The 17170-nt window shown below is 39.2% G+C and overlaps 1 protein-coding gene across 1 annotated transcript in view; it reads right to left on the bottom strand.

The window, feature by feature from the left end:
- XKR4 (XK, Kell blood group complex subunit-related family, member 4) overlaps positions 1–17170 on the bottom strand; it is a 675577-nt gene that overhangs the window by 309882 nt on the left and 348525 nt on the right. The gene's annotated exons all lie outside the window — the stretch shown is intronic.

Below are 17170 nucleotides of genomic sequence, written 5' to 3'. Positions count from 1 at the left end.
ATTCGTTTTCTCCTGGACACAAGAGCCTACTATTTGGTCCTAAAAGCCTTCTGAGGTCCCAACTCTTCTCACTATTTCTTAGTTGTTGGAATAGATGGAAAACCTCATAAGCAGTTCCTTACTTCACCTCTGCCTTGCATGTGGACTTCCGAGTTGCAAAACAACCCAGTTGTAGATGGAATTTGCTCAAGGACTTAAGAACAATAAATGATGTAGTTGAGACTCTACATCTTGTGGTTCCTAACCTTTATACTATAATAGACAAAGTGCTAGTCAATAGGCCTTTTATTGTAGGAACTACTCTCCCTCTGTAACTTTTATTGTAGGAACTACCCTCCCTCTGTAATTTGATTTGTTCTTTTGGCAGTTGTTCTCCAATACCACAGTTCAAAGGCCTTAATTCTTCTGTTATCTTTATTCATTATCCAGCTCTCAGATACATAGTGCATGATATATATGGCGTGTTGCTGTTGTTAGGTGATGTTGAGTCAAGTATGACTCATAGCGATCCTATGGGCAGTAGATCTGAACCTTGTCATATTCTGTGCCATCTTCATACTTTCTGGTACAATACCCAAAGCCCTTTGCTGCAGACACCATGCCAACCCACCTGGTTGAGGGTCTTTCTCTCCTTCGTTGACCCTCCAATCCTTCCAAGCATCATGTCCCTCTCCCAGGAATAAATTCTTCAAGCACTGTGCCCAAAGTATGTGAGGTGAAGCCTCATCACCCTTGCCTCCAAAGGGTACTCTGCTGCACACTCTCCAAGACATATTTATTTGTTCTTTTGGGATAGTCAGTGCTCTCCTCCAATACTACAAGGAAAAGGCATCAACTCTTCTTCTGTCATCCCTCTTCACTGTCTAGCTATCAGATGCATAGCAAGTGATTGGAAATACCATGGCTTGAAGCAAACACACCTTAGCCCTCAAAGTTACATAATTACTCCTCAATAATTTGGAGAGGTCCCTAACTGCAGATTTGCAAATGCAATACATCTCCTCATTTCCCTACTCCTGGCACTAAGGGAATTAATTGTGGATCCAAGCAGAATGAAGATGTTAACAGTTTCAATCCCTTCTCTATCCACCATAATGTTGCCTATTGGTCCAGTGGTAAGAATCTCTGCTTTATTGACACTGAAATACAATTTATCTGAAAGCTTGCTTCATTCCTTGATCTTCTGCAACAAGTGCTTCAAGTCCTCTTCAGTTTCAGCAAGCAAGGTTGTCATCTGCATAATGCAGGCTATTGATGAGACTCCCTTCTATCCTGATGCTACATTCCTCTTCATAAAGTCCAGCTTCTTGAAGGAAAAAGGAGAAGTTGCATTGAAGGCACTGGGTAAAAAATAAGGCCCCAGGAATCAATGACAATCAAGCAGGTTGAATCAAGCAATTGACGTGTTTCAATTAACAGATACAGCCTTGGATATGCTCACCAGTCTATGACAGAAAATTCAGAGGACAGCTGCCTGTACAATAGATTTAAAGAGATTCATATGTTCTCTTATTCCCAAGAAAAGTGATTCAACTGATTATGGAAACTGTTGAGCAACATCATTAATATCATATGCAACTAAAATACTGCTGAAAACATTTTTTTAATAAAAAAACAAACAAACAACTAGAACTGTACATATGTAGGCAACTTCTGAAGCTCAGGCAGGATTTAGGAGAGGTCATGGCACCAGGGATATCACTTCTGATGTCAGATGGATCCTGGCTGAAAGTAGAGAATAGTAGAAGAATGTCTATTTGTGCTTTATTGACTATGCAAAGGTGTTTGATTGTGTGTATCATAGCACATTGTGGCTGACATTGAGAAGAACGGGAATGCTTATGTGAAACCTATACCTTGGTAAGGAGTTTATTGTGTGAACAGAGTAGGGAGACACTGCATGGTTTAAAGTTAAGAAGGGATGTATCAAGGTTGTATTCTCTCTCCATACCTATTCAACCAGTCTGCTGAGCACATTATTCAAGAAGCTGGATTCTATTAAGAGGAATGTGGAATCAGGATTGGAGGGAGACTCATCAATATATGGCATATGCTCTATAAAATATCTACTCCTGACACTGAGGAAGGGCACTGATGACCAGATCCTATAAAACTGCCTTAGGTATATCTGAAGGCAATTACCAAATGATCCTATGTTATGTGGCCCATGTCATTATCAACCACCTGTCATTGTTCTCTCCTGTTTCATCCAGTGAATCTGTGTATAAAGTGGGACAAGAACACATCTCACATAGATCTGTAGTGAGGATGAATGAAGTGCTATCTGTGTGCTCTGGGTTTGCTCTGTTTCTGTCTGTTTTGCTCATCTAATACCATGAGAGCTAAAGGTATTTAGAACTTTTAGTTACGATTTTCTTTAGGTATTCCATTTCTGGTAGGCTTTAGACACACGAGATCAGATTAGACCATCAGGCAGTATTCAGTCTTTGACTGCTCTACTATATAGCAGGAGAGATGGAGAAGGTCATACCCCTGCCCAGAACCAAAGCTATTTTCAGACTTCCTGAGGGCCAAAGGAGTTTGTAAAGGTGGGGTGGCACTGGTGGAAGCTTATCAAAGTTTTTCCCTCTAAAATCCACTCTGCTGTGTGAAGAGAGAAAAATGATCACTTGAGAACACTTAAGCACGCAAATTTGGAGTCATGAAAAGTCCTTTTCATCTATGTATACAGATGGTATGGAGGATTCATAGGAAGCCTTGGAAATTTAGCTCAATGACTAAAGAGTTTATAAAAGAAGAAAATTTTCAAGCCTTGTCATCAAAGATGAAGTGTGTTTTATGAAAGAGGTTCAGGGATTAGACACAGCTCTTCTCAGTGTTGATGTTCCAAGAGAGGCCACTTGGATGTGTTATTCAACTTGCCTCCCCCATGGTAGAAAATCTGTTAAGTATATAATTGTCTTTTTACCTTAGAAAGGTTCAATCTCTTATTGTTATGTGTCATTGAGTCAGGATGAACTCATAGCTAACCCTCTAGCAGGTTTTCTGATGCAGTAAGTCACAGGGGAGAAAACTGTCCATCCTTCTCCTGTGGAGTAGCTGGTGGATTTGAAATGTGCACTTTGGGATTGCACCACAGCTTCTTGTCACAAAGTCACTGGAGCTCCCTTCATTTGCTGATAGGACTTTTCTCTTTCCTTGCCCTGGGAAGCATGCTAATGTAATATACATTATAAGATGGACCATAAAGTCTTCTGCATCAACTCTATCAATATAATTTCAATCTTATGATATCTTAATTGTTTCATACATGTAGGGATATAATTTCTCTACATCAACCCCCTCACCCTGACAGGGACACATCAATATCAATCCTCACTGTGCTACACACACATACACACACACACACACACACACACACACACACACACACGGACACATGGATATAACTCCTCTCCACACTACAGACAAGAACAAAAAATTTAAGCCCTTAATTTTCTGAAGCTTTTATGACATTTAACTTCTTAGCTTGTTTTCATCTGTATTTACCATCTAGACAGCCTATACCAAGGTCACAGTCTTAAGCACTACCAAATTGAGACATATATGGCAGAAGCTACAACATTGAGAAAAAATTCTAAATACTGCATTTGTCAATTACCATATGGCTAGTGTTGCTCCCTGAAAGTGAGGAGGTCTTGAATCACTTGTTGCAGAGATCAAGGAATGCAGCCGTCAGTATGGATTGCATCTCAATGTCATGAAAACATTGTCAGCACCTAGACCAGGGGCAGATTGTGGAACAGACTACCAACTCTTCATATGCAAGTTCAAGATGAAGCTAAGGAAAATGAAATCAAATCCATGGGAACCAAAACTTGACCTTGAGTCTATCCCACCTGAATTTCAAAACTATCTCAGGAACAGGTTTGAGGCCTTGAACACTAATGAATGTGGGAGAACATCAAGAATATCACCCAGGAAGAATGCAAAAGGTCATTACAAAGACAGAGGAGGAAGAAAAGACCAATATGGATGTCAGAAGAGAATCTGAAAATCGCACTAGAGCACTGAGAAGCCAAAGCAAAGGTAAGAAATCAAAATATTAAGGAGCTGAACAGAAGATTTCAAAGGTCAGCACGTGAAGACCAAGTATTATATTGAAATGTGCAAAGAGCTAGAGTAAGAAAATCAAAGGGGCCAAACTCACTCAACATTTCTTAAGCTGAAGAAACTTAAGAACAAAGTCAAGTCTTGAGTTACAATATTTAAGGATGCTTGGGCAAAATATTAAATGATCCAGCAAGCATTAAAAGAAGATAGTAAGCATACACAGAATCATTATACTAAAAGGAAATGGCAGACATAAAAGAATTTAATGAAACAATATATGAGCCTGTGGTGAAGAAGGAAGAGTTTCAAGCTGCACTGAAATAACTGGCAAAAAACAAGGTCTCAGGAATTGATGGTATACAAATTGACATTTTTTCCCCCAGTCTTTCATGTTCCTTATTCAAGTTTCACATGGGTATGATAAAATAGAAAAATATCATGCCTTGGATCAAGTTCACCTTGGTTTTTAAATTATCTTCCTTCCTCTTCAGCATTTTAGAGACATCCTTATCAGCAGATTTTATCAATTCAATACAATTTCTGATTTCTTCTCTGCTGTTACCGTATGTGTTAATTGTAGATCCAAGTAAAGTGAAATTGTTGACAACTCCAATCTTTTCTTTAACTGTAATAATATTGCCTGTGTTGAGATGTAATTCATACTGAAAGATGTAGGCTTTGATCTTCTTCAGTACAGGCATCAAGTCTTCTGTCTACAAGCAAGTTTGTGTCATCCGCATAATAAGTTATTGATGAGTTTTCCTTCAGTCCTTGCTGTTGTTGTTGCTAAGTGCCATCAAGTAATAGATGACTCATAATGATCCTATAAACAAAGTATCTGAACACTTATATAAATTTCATTCTTTCTCTAAGATAATAGAGTTTCCAGAGGCTAGCTACTTTGGAAGTGGGTGCCATTCCTGCTTCCAAGCCTGGTTTAATCAGGGAGCTCCTCTACACACTGTCCACCACTGAAACCATTAACACATTTGACACAGCAGTGTCACAGTGTTTAACATCACAACAACCACGAGTTGCAATTTTTTTTTACCTTCAAATTGACATATTTAAACAAACAGATGCTGCCCTGGATGTGCTCATCAAGTTGTGCCAAGAAATCTGGAGGAAAACCACCTGGCCATTGACTGGAAGAGAATGTTATTTGTTCCCATTCCAAAGAAAGGTAATCCAACAGAGTGCAGAAATTATCGAACAATATCATTAGTATCACATGCAAGCAAGAGTCTGCTGAAAATTATCCAAAAATTGGAGCAATAAGTCAAAAGAGAACTGCCAGATATGCAGGCTGGGTTTAGAAGAGGCCATGGACTAGGGATATTACAGCTAATGTTAGATGGATCTTAGCTGAGAGCAGGGAGTACCAGAGGAATATCTACCTGTGTTTCATTGACTATGCAAAAACATTTGACTGTGTGGATCAAAGCAAACTATGGCTAACTCTGAGAAGAATGGGAATCATAGAAAACTTGCTTGTGCTTACACGAAACCTATACTTGGACCAGGGGGCAATCATCAGAACAAAGCAAGGAAATACTACAGGGTTCAAAATCAGGAGGGGTGTACGCCAGGGATGTGTCCTATCTCGATACTTTTTCAATCTATATGCAGAACAGATTATCCGGGATGCTGGGCTCTATGCAGAGAAATGTGGCACCAAGATTGGAGGAAGACTCATCAATAATCTGTATTAAGTAGATGACAAACATTGCTTGCTAAAACTGAGGAGAACCTGAAGTGCTTTCTGCAGAAGGTCAAGGAATGCAGCCTTTAACATGGATTGAAGCTCAACATCAAGAAAACAAAGATTCTCACCAATGGGCCAATTGGCAGCATCATGATATATGGTGAAGAGATTGAGATTGTTAACAGCCTTTGTTTGCTTGGATCCACAATCAACACTCTTGGCACCAGCAGCCAGGAAATTAAAGATAAATTGCATGGGGAAAATCTGCTGTCAGCGATCTCTCCAAAATACTGAAGAGCAACAATGTCAGGCTGGAGAGTAAGGTCCTCCTGATCCAAGCCATCTTGCTATGCATCAGAAAGCTGGACAATGATTAGGGATGAGAGAAAGATAATTCAGGTCTTTGAGCTGTGGTGCTAGAGAAGAGTACTGAATATACCACTGATTGCTGGGAGAACAAATAGGTTCATACGGGAGAGGGTTAGGCTGGCTGTTCCTTGCAGGCAAGGATTTTGAATCTTCATATGACATATTTTGGAAATTGTGCAAGGCGGGACCAGTCCTTGGAGAGCGACATCTTGCTTGGGAGAGTGGAGGGAGAGTACAAGAGAGAAAGACACCTGATAAGAGGGATTGATTCAGTGACTGGGATAACTGGGGTAGGTGTGTCAGAGACAGTGAGATTGGCACAGGATAGAGCACAATTTAGGGCTGCTGTACATAGGGTCACCATGGGTCGTAGGCAACTCAACAATACATAACAGCAACAACATAAATCACATGGGAATGGACTGCCCATCTCTCTCCCATGGAGTTACTGGTGGATCTGAACCATAAGTAAGCCACAACCTTTTTGTTGACAGTTCAATACCCTGCAGACTATACCACCACAGTCCTTAAGTACATATTTGGTACATCAAGAACCATTAATACACCCTACACCCCCCACAACCATATATATCACATATATTCAGCTAAAAAATGAGTCTCTTACATCTGGAAACTTGAAGTTATCTATGTATACAATCAAATAAAAAGAACTTAAGCAATTTTATTGGTGGTGTTTTGGTCCTTGGTCTCTCTATAGACATCCTACTTAAACCATATCATAGTTATTATCAACATGTATCTTTGCACTAATTTTCCTTAAAATTACAAGGTAAATAAAAAGAGAATGGATATATGCACCCATTTGGGGGTATAATCTGAACTGTTCTGAAATTTAGAAACTAAATTTTTTTATGCTGTGCTTTAAAAAATTATATTGGGTTGCATACAATATTTGAATACATTGTGGTTCATTTGTGTATGTTGTATTTCATGTATTCCTTTATTCACATTGTGTTTCGTATGATAATTCTCATACATTGTGTTTCATCAAATTAATCACCATTGATCTATAGTAATTATCACTTTATCAGTCACATCAGAGGTACATTAGGCTTGATGTGGGGTGGGTTTTTATAGTATCATAGAGGAAGACATTGCCCATCTTCTCCCATGAAGTACTTGGTGGAGTAGAACCACATGCCTTTGGGATTGTAGCACATCTTCTTAGGGAGCTGAACAGAAGCTTTCAAAGGGTAACTCGGGATGACAAAGTAATATTATGAAATGTGAGGAAATCAAAAGGGACAAAATTGCTTGACATTTCTTAAGCTGAAGTATCTGAAGAACAAGTCTAAGACTTTAGTTTAAATACTTAATGATGCTAAGGAAAGAATGTTGAATGGCCCAGTGAGCATCAGAAGAAGATGAAAGGAGTACACAGAGTCACTATATCAAAAAGAACTGGCTGACACAGAAGAATTTCATGAAACAACATATGATCAAGGGACAATGGTGAAAGAGTAAGTTCAAGCTGATCTGAAGGAATTGGCAAAAAACAAGGTCCCAGGAATTGATGGACTATCCAATGACATATTTCAGCAAAGTGATGCTGTCCTGGATATGCCAAGAAATCTGGAGGACAACTACCTGGCTAACTGACTGGAAGAAATCTATATTTATTCACACTCCAAAAAAAAAGGTAACCCAACTGAGTGTGGAAATTATCAAACAATAACACTAATATCACATGCAAGTAAAATCCTGCAGAAAAATTATCAAATAAAGACTGGTATATATAGTACATCAGCAGAGAACTGCCAGATGTGCAAGCTGGGTTTGGAAGAGGCAGTGACACTAGGGACATTTGAGAGGCTGGACTTTGTGAGGAGGAATGTGGCATCAGGATTGGAGGAAGACTCATCAACAACCAAAATTATGCAGATGACACAACCCTGCTTGCGGAAACTGAGGACAACATGAGGCATTTGTTGCAGAAGGTCAACTATAGTCTTCAATATGGATTGAAGCTCAACATCAAGAATACAAAGATTCTTATTACTGGGACAGTTGGCAGCTTCATGACAGAAGGAGAAGACTGAGATTGTTAATAACTTCAGCCTGCTTGGTTCTACAATCAACACTCTTGGCACCAGTATTTAGGAAATAAAAACATGAATTGCATTGGGAAAGTCTGCTGTCAGGGACCTCTCCAGGGTACTGAAGAGCAATGATGTCAGTCTGGAGACTAAGGTGCACCTGATCCAGGCCATGTCTTTGTAATTACTTGCTGTGTATCTAACAGCTGGACTAAGGATGATAGAAGAAGAACCAATGCCTTTGAATTGTGGTGCTGGAGAAGAGGGCTGAACATACCGTAGACTGCCAACAGAATAAACAAGTCTGTCCATAAAAAGGTAAAACCAATCTGCTCCTTAAAGGCAAGAATTCTGAAGGTCCATCTCTCATCCTTTGATCATGTGGTGAAGGACCAGTCCTTGGAGAAAGACATCATACTTGAAAAGGTGGAGGGACAGTAGATGAGAAGAAGACCCCAGGACGAGATGGACTGACTAAATGATTGAAGAAATGGAATTAACTCTATTGGAGATGATGAGATTTGTTCAGGATAGGGCAGAGTTCAAAGCTACTGTACATAAGGTTGCTATGAGTCACAAGCAAGTTGACAGCACGTACCAACAATCGATTTCACACTTTATTTAAATAATGGATAAAAAGAATAATATTAAATATCTAATCCATTCTTATTGTCTTTTCCTGCTAACTTTCTGTAAATATGACTTACAATGATATATGAAACATAAAAACTTACACAAGATATACTTCTAATCTACAAGGTGTCTTTGCTTAGTTACTGTTTACCAAACAATTTTCTATACTAACAACCTTTAGCATGCTGCATAAATACCAAAACACTGCCTCTATCCCTTCTTTATTTTCCTATGCAATGCAATGGGTTGACATTGAGTCAGAACTGACCCATATCTGACCCTTCACAAGGTTTTCAGAGGCCATAAATCACCTGCAGGAGACTGCTTATCTTTCTTCCATTGAGCAGCTGGTAAATTTGATTTGCCTGTCTTTGGGTTGGCAGTAAGTCCTTACCCACTAGGTCTCTGGATCTCCCCTACTGCTCATTATTTTCCTATGGTTCACTATTAATATTAAGCTGCCAAATAAAGAAGAAGGTGTGGGCATTATGCCAATGAGACAAATGCTTCTACCTTGTGTTTGAATAGCAGCTGAGGCACTGAATGGAACTGATCTTAAAGAGGACTGACTGTGCGTATCAGAAACCTCAATGTTGGTAGCAACCATTTGACCTTCTAGCATGAATACCCATGCCCAGGCACTCAGGAAAATGCTTCATTTACAATTTTTTAGTCAATCTTTTCTGAAGCTTTATGAATGTGGTGTTATTTACTCCTTTTGATTCATTAAAATACGGAAGGAAGGAAGGAAGGAAGGAAGGAAGGAAGGAAGGAAGGAAGGAAAGAAAACTCATCCCTGTCAAGTTAAAATCAATTCACTGCTGATCCACAATTCGGTTTTCAGAGGCTGTAAATCACACAAAACATGTCTGCTGATCTTTCTTCTGAAGAGAAGTTGGTGGGTTTGAACAGACCACATCTGGGGTGGCAGTAATTGACCACACAGGCTATGTTTTTCTGTTTCAAAGTCTATATTATCTTTACTGGACTAGATCCATCCCAACCAGATTCTGAAGTCAGGCAGAGACTGAGGGTTCCAATCCAGGAAAACATGTCAGATGGCAAAAGACTAGACAATAATTTTTTTCTACTGCACCTAAAGTCATGAACTGCATCAAATTTGATAGCACCTAACAGCAACAACAACAACTCACTCATTAAACAACCTATTAATCTTTAAATATTAAAAATTTAATTTGGGCCAGAAATATCAAGTTATATTAAACAAAAGGTTGGAACTGTATATATATTTGCCATTAATCTGGTGGGTTCTAGAAGGTGGGTTCTAGACTAGGACTCCTGTGAGCCCTAACATCAATCAATTTGCTTGTAAACAGCTATGTGGAACAATTCAATGTACTGATGGCTTAAATTTGTTAAGAAATTTTTTTTTCTGTGTACTTTTTAATTGGCTCTGGTGGCCTGGTGGTAAGAAGCTGCACTGTAATCCCAAAGGCATGCGGTTTAAATCCACCAGTTGCTCCACAGGAGAAGGATGGACAATCTTCTCCCATGTGATTAACTGCCTCTGAAAACCAACTGTTTCAGGGTCAGCTATGGGTTGGTTCTGACTCTACAGTGCACAACAACAACAACAATGAAAAACAAAACATCAAATCTATAGGTATGACCTGGTTGAGGAGTCCTAAAGCACACATGATTTCATTTATTTCCATGCTCTCGCTGTGCCCAACTTCACTTATGCCACAACTGAGCTCAGGACTGTGTACAGGTATAACTGGGAAACATCTGGCTAAGTATCTTCTAACTACTCTGTCCCTCTCCTTTTTATCCCAAGACTACTCAGAAACATGAAGAAACACTCAAGATCATTAGCTATCAGAGAGCTGGAAATCAACACAACAAGGTATCGTTTTAACCCAGTAAAAATAGCAATGTTCAATAAGACAGCAACAATATATGCTGTCAAGGGTGTGGAGATATTGGAAATTTCACACACTGCCTATTGGAGTGTAAAGTGGTGCAACCACACTGGAAAGCAGTTTGACACTTCCTTAGAAAGCTAAGAATAGAAATACAATTTGATACATCATCCCCAACTAGTAGGTATACATCCCCAAAGAGGTAATATCTGTGGCACAAACTAACCTATACAGCCATGCTTATCACACATTCTCTACAACAGGAAAGAGCTGGGAACAATTCACATGTCCATTACTGGATGAATGGCTAAACAAACTCTGGAGCATTCACACAATGGAGTATTATGAATCACTAAAATAAATAAAAATCAAGAAATAATTAAATTCTTTACAACATAGATGAATCTCGAACAAATTATACTAAATGGCTTGCAATCACAAAAGGACAAGTGTGGTAGAACACCAATAGTATAAAAAGCTAAAGAAAGATTTACATACACAGATAGAAGTAATCTTCGTGATTTAGTAGAGATGAGAAGGGAGGGAGAGGGAAAAATTACTGAATAGATCAAGTGGGTGAGGGGAAAGGAAACCCAAAATAAGGTATTGTTTTGTTGTGGTGGTGGTGTTGTTATGCACCCTCGAAACAAGTATAACTTATGGTGATCCTATAAACAACAGACCTGAACTCTGTCTTGTTCTGTGCCATCATTACAATCTCTGACACTCTTGAACCCATTTCTGTAGCCACTATGTCAAACCACCTTGTTTAGGGTCTTAATATCCTTAACTGACCTTCCATCTTTCCAAGAATGCTGTAACTTCTCAAGGAATAACCTCTCCTAGCAATATGTCCAAAGATTGGGAGGAGATGCTTCATTATCTTTGTCTCCAATGAGCACTTTGGCTGCACTTTCCAAAGACATACCTGACTGTTATTTTAGCAATCCATGGGAAGGTGGAGTGGTGGTGAAGGAGAGGAAGATCATAACTGGGTGGGCTGACATGATGATGGCAGCAATGGACTTGAGTGTGTCAGAGATTATATTCTTGTTGTTAGGTGTCAATAAGTCATCAAAGATTAGTTAATTAACATTAATGAATGAGAAGTGATGTTATATAAGAAAATGTGTATTAATGATCCAATGAATTTATAATTACATTATGGATCAGCATGTGCATGAATGATTGAATGAAATTCTTAATGACATTATAAAATTAAGTATATATGAATGAAAAACCTGTATGATATGTAAAGGCTCACAAAATAAATAAAATGCAAAAAATTAAACCACTTAGCAATACAAGGACTCTAACATACTGTGGAGCAGCCAGTGATGAGCAGAACATCTGAGTGTTTAGATGAGTGCTTCACCTACCCCTAGATCCCAGGACATCTCATCCAGTTGTCCACATAGTGACCAGGTTATTGATTCATCCTAGGCTGGGTTATCCATCTTTCTTTTCTCCTATTACAATTTACTGGTTTTCATATTTACTGATTTTGTTCCTGCTATTACATACAAATTTTCCCAAATCCAATTATATGCATGCAAGCTCTTGTCTTCGGCTATGATTTCGGAGAAATTTAGGCTAAGCTATTTACACAAAAGTTCATTTAGAGCCTTATTTTTCTCATTAAAGACTGGGGAAATGGGGGAATGTTAAAACAACAGTTACTCAATAATACGTAATTTTTAAAAAAATTTGAGAGAACAATTAGCATCCCTTTTAAAAGAGCAGATATCTCTCAACATCAAGTGATGGTGCACTTTTATTACTCTTGACAGAATTTTTACTTTTTTCTCCATTAAGTTTGTCATGCAGGGCATGCCAAATGAACCTATTTCTTTCATCAGTTTTGTTTCCAGAATTTTAGGGAGGAGACAATGTACAATATATACTGTTCATATTGAAAGGGATACTCTTTATTGAAAATGGCAGCAGGACAATCAAATGTCACATACTTGACTTTTTTAATAATACAAGGAGGAAAATATCTTGCTTTCCCTGTCAAGAATAAGGAAACTTTTTATTCTATTCTGAGAGGAACCACAGGGCGAAAAGTGGAGAAAAGCAAACGGTTTTCCTTTAGAAAAATTCAGGGTATTTTTATGCTTGACAATCATGTGAATTTTCCATACTTTCTCTGTTATATCTCTTGGTTAGTGAAAAAACTTGGTGTACTTTTGTCTCTACTGACTCATTGTTGTAGAGTCAGAACTGATTACTCGCTGACTCATGTGTTTCTGGGGCTGTAAATTGCACAGCAGGTGATTGCACATCTCTCATCCATGGAGCTGCTGGTGGCTTCCAGAGTAAATAAGGACAGAGAGGCACAGCTTTTGGGTCTGCAATGCCAATGTCCATGGACTTCACCACCAGAGCAATTGTTCTACTATTCCATACAATTTTTCTCTCTCCTCTTCTCCTTTCTTTTTCTTTTAATTACTGTTGTTGTTGTCGTCATTGATTTGGTTCCCTATTAGTGACAATCCATAAGCAGTGAAACAATGTTGCCTGGTCCTGCATTATCCCCATGTTGTTGTTAGGTATCACCGAGTATAAGTCATGGTGATCCTATGAACAACCATCCTTAAACCTTCCCTATCCTGTACCATCCTCATCACCCTTTCCATAATCAGCTCTTAATCAGACTGTTGTGATTTATACCCTTTATACAGGCTAATTCTCAGAAATGACTGGGATAGTACATCAGCAGAGAACTGCTAGATGTGCAGGCTGGGTTTAGAAGAGGTGTGGCACTAGGGACATTATAGCCAATGTTAGATGGATCTTAGCTGAAAGAGCTGTGTTGCATTGACTATGCAAAGGAGTAAAACACAACAAATTATGGCTAACCTTGAGAAGAATGAGGATCCCAGAACACTTAATAGTGCTCATGTAAAACCTGTCTTGGACCAGGAAACAGCAGTCATAACAGAGCAGGGAAACAATGCATGGCTCAAAATCAGAAAAGGTATACATCAGGGATGCATCCAATGTCTGTATTTTCCCCCCCTAATCTATATGTAGAACAAATGATTCAGGAGGCTGGACTTGATGAGTCTGGACTTGATGAGGCATCAGGATTGGCGAAAAATTTACCAACAACCTGTGTTACACCAATGATACAACCTTGCTTGCTGAAACTGATGATGATATGAAGCATTTGTTACAGGAGGTCAGGGACTGTAGTCTTTAATATGGATTGAAGCTCAATATAAAGAAAACAAAGATTCTCACCACTGGGTCAATTGGTAGCTTCATGACAGATGAAGAAGAGATCGAGATTGTTAATAACTTCAGTTTGCTTTTTTCCACAATCAACACTCTTGGTACAGCAGTCAGGAGATAAAAAGATGAATTACATTGGGAAAGACGGCTCTCAGGGATGTCTAGAGTACTGAAGAACAATGATGTCAGTCTGGAGACTAGGGTATGGATGACTGAGGCCATGGTCTTTGTAATTACTTGCTATGCATCAGAGAACTGGATAATAACTAAAGATGATACAAGAATGATCAATGTCTTTGTGTTGTGGTGCCAGAGAAGAACTTACCATAGACTACCAGGAAAACAAACCGGTTTGTCCTAGAAAGGATGAAATCAGGTTATTCCTTGGAGACAAAGATTTCATTCATTCATTGTTGCACATTTTCCTCCCTGCAGGCAAGGATTTTGAAGCTCTATCTCACATACTTTGGGCATCTGACTAGGAGGGATGAATCTTTGGAGAGGATCATCATGCTTGGAAGGGTGAAGGGACAGCACAGGAGAGGAAAAACCAGGATGAGATGGACTGACTCAGTGACTGGAGAAATGGGATTAGGTCTATCAGAAACAGTAAGTTTGTCTCAGGATAGGGCAGGGCTTAGGGTTAATGTACACAAAGTCACTATTAGTCACAGGCAACTCAATGTCAACTGCAACAACAATTCTCAGAAGTAGATAACCAGATCTTTGTGGAGTTGCAGTGGTTAAAACACTCAACTAGCACCCAAAAGATCAGTGGTTGAAACCTACCAGCTTCTTTTCAGGAAAAACTCAAGCCAGGGAACTTTTTTGGAAATCCTCTGGGAAATTTTTATTCTATCCCACTTGTTTGCATGAGTTGGAGTTGACCCAATAGTGATGGGTTTAGTTTTGGATTCTTTCAAGTTTTTCTTAGTCTGGGAGCTTTGTTGAAATGCAATCAAGCATCAAAACAACAGGGAAGCCTCCACTAAATGGGTGATAACTCAGCTTGACTTTCAGAAATTGACATGTTGGTACCCTAGGCAGTATGGTTTTTTTGTGGGTTTTTGTTGTTGTTGTTTTCTGATAAAAGGCAAATCATGCCAATAGAATACATTAAAGGATTTTTCTCATCCTTCATTCAAGGATGAAATCTTTCAAAGATGAAATCACATTGACTTTACATCTGTATTTCCTATTGAATTCCTGGATATATGGCTGTCTTGGTTATTTATTGCAGCTATGATGGAAATGAAAAGGTACTCTGGTGGCACAAAAGCATGTTGCACAGCTAATCAAAAGACTACAAACTGTTGTGGTCTGAATACAAATGAGGCTCTTTGAGAGAAAGATCTCATCACATTAAGATTTAAAGCCTCAGAAATCATACAGGGGTATCACTATAGGTTGGAACTGACTCAATGGCAGTGGGATGGAGTTTTTTAATTTATAACACAAAGACTACAAGAGGATGGCATGACAAGAGGAAAGGTCATAACAAAGACAGGAGAAAAAGACCAAGATAGACGTCAGAAGGTACTCTAACTATTGTGCTAGAGCATTGAGAAGCCGAAACAAATGGAAGAAAGCAGGAAGTTAAAGAGATGAACACAGATTTGAGAGGGCAGCTTGGGAAGCCAAAGTAAAGTATTACAAAGAAATGTTCAAAGAGCTAGAAGGCTGAACTTACTATTCATTTCTTAAACCAAAGGCACTAAAATACAAATTCAAACCTCAAGTTGCAATACTTAAGGATACTATGAACAGAATATTGAATTATCTATGAAGCATCAAAAGAATACGGAAAGAGTATACAGTGTCACTGTACCAAAAAGTACTGACCAACACAGAAGAATTTCCTAAAATAACATATGATCAAGGGGCAATGGTGATGAAGGAGGAAGTTCAAGGTTCTCTGAAGGAATTGGAAAAAGTAGAAGTTCCAGGAAATGATGGAATACTAATTGATACATTTCACCAAATATATGCTATCCTGGGTGTGACTAAGGACTAAAGGTCACATATACTAGAGAATATGCAATAGAAGGAAATTTCCATTTTGGGGGCAGCCTTCTCAAATGGAAAGGATTGAAACAGAGGAAGAGATCCAATGTTACAGATACATTGCTAGTTACATCCACACAAAGGTGTATACACAATCTCAGGTTGTCAGGCTCTTGTTTTATTACCCTGAAAGCTGGCAAACTAGACAATTAGCTAGAAAGATGGTAGACTTGGCAGATACACTACCCAGATATTCTACAACAAAGACCCTAGAAACCAAAGGAAAGAAATACATTCTCTTAGTATTGGAGCTTAAAAGGAAAGGAAATTCTGATTAGAAGAAGAGAATTAACAAAAATAGTGTAGGTATACAAAGCAGTGAATGGCCAATGGGCCCAGCACAGTGAAGTCATTTTGAATTACTGCATGCAGCATTTCAATTGGAGCAGGAATCAAATCACCAGTCACATCTGTCCAGGGCTGCACCAGAGCCCACACTGGTGATCAACTACCAACTAGATGTAAATTCCCTACTCACCTTACACAATCTCCAGCGATCAGAGGTGAAACTCCTCCTGCCTCACAAGGGAGATTAAGACTCCCCACCACCACTGTCTGTGCTGCTGGGATTTTTCTTTCTTTCTTATTTCTCTTTTTCTCATTCCATCATCCTTCATCACCTTTCCTCCTTTCCTCTCTCCTCTCTTATGTTTGATCCTGCAGAGTGGGTGCCCCAACCTTGCTAACTCTGTATTGCCAGTGCCCCCTTCATTTGATGCCTCAATGTTTGTAGCTCCATGGTGGTTGCTCCACAAACAGTAGTGTACATTCAGGTCCAGTGAGAGCCCCACACCCATCACAGCTGTGTTTAACAGCTAGCACTCAGTCCAGCACTGTGACATAATTTCTTCTTCTCTCTGGCTTCTCCCGTTTCCTCCTAACCTTAAGGAGCCAGTGATCCTCCTTGACCATAGTCATAACTCCTGCCAGTCTACCCAGTGAGTGAGTGCCAAAACTCACTCCAGCACCACTGGATCCACAATAGGTGGAAGTAAAAAATTGACTCACTTACCCTTGGCTATTCTATACCACCAGATCACAGACTTGCACCCAAATTCCTTCCTGCTACCAAAGCTACCTGGAGACAAGAGTGAGCACCCAATGGGGTCAAATTAGAGACCACACTAGCAAGACTATCAATTGCCTGG

This window comes from Elephantulus edwardii, unplaced genomic scaffold, assembly GCF_000299155.1.
Source record: "Elephantulus edwardii isolate Elephantulus edwardi_28Jun2011 unplaced genomic scaffold, EleEdw1.0 scaffold00072, whole genome shotgun sequence".
NCBI lineage: Eukaryota > Metazoa > Chordata > Mammalia > Macroscelidea > Macroscelididae > Elephantulus > Elephantulus edwardii.
The sequence above is the reverse complement of the archived record's forward strand: the minus strand, read 5'-3'. Positions and strand labels throughout refer to the sequence as shown.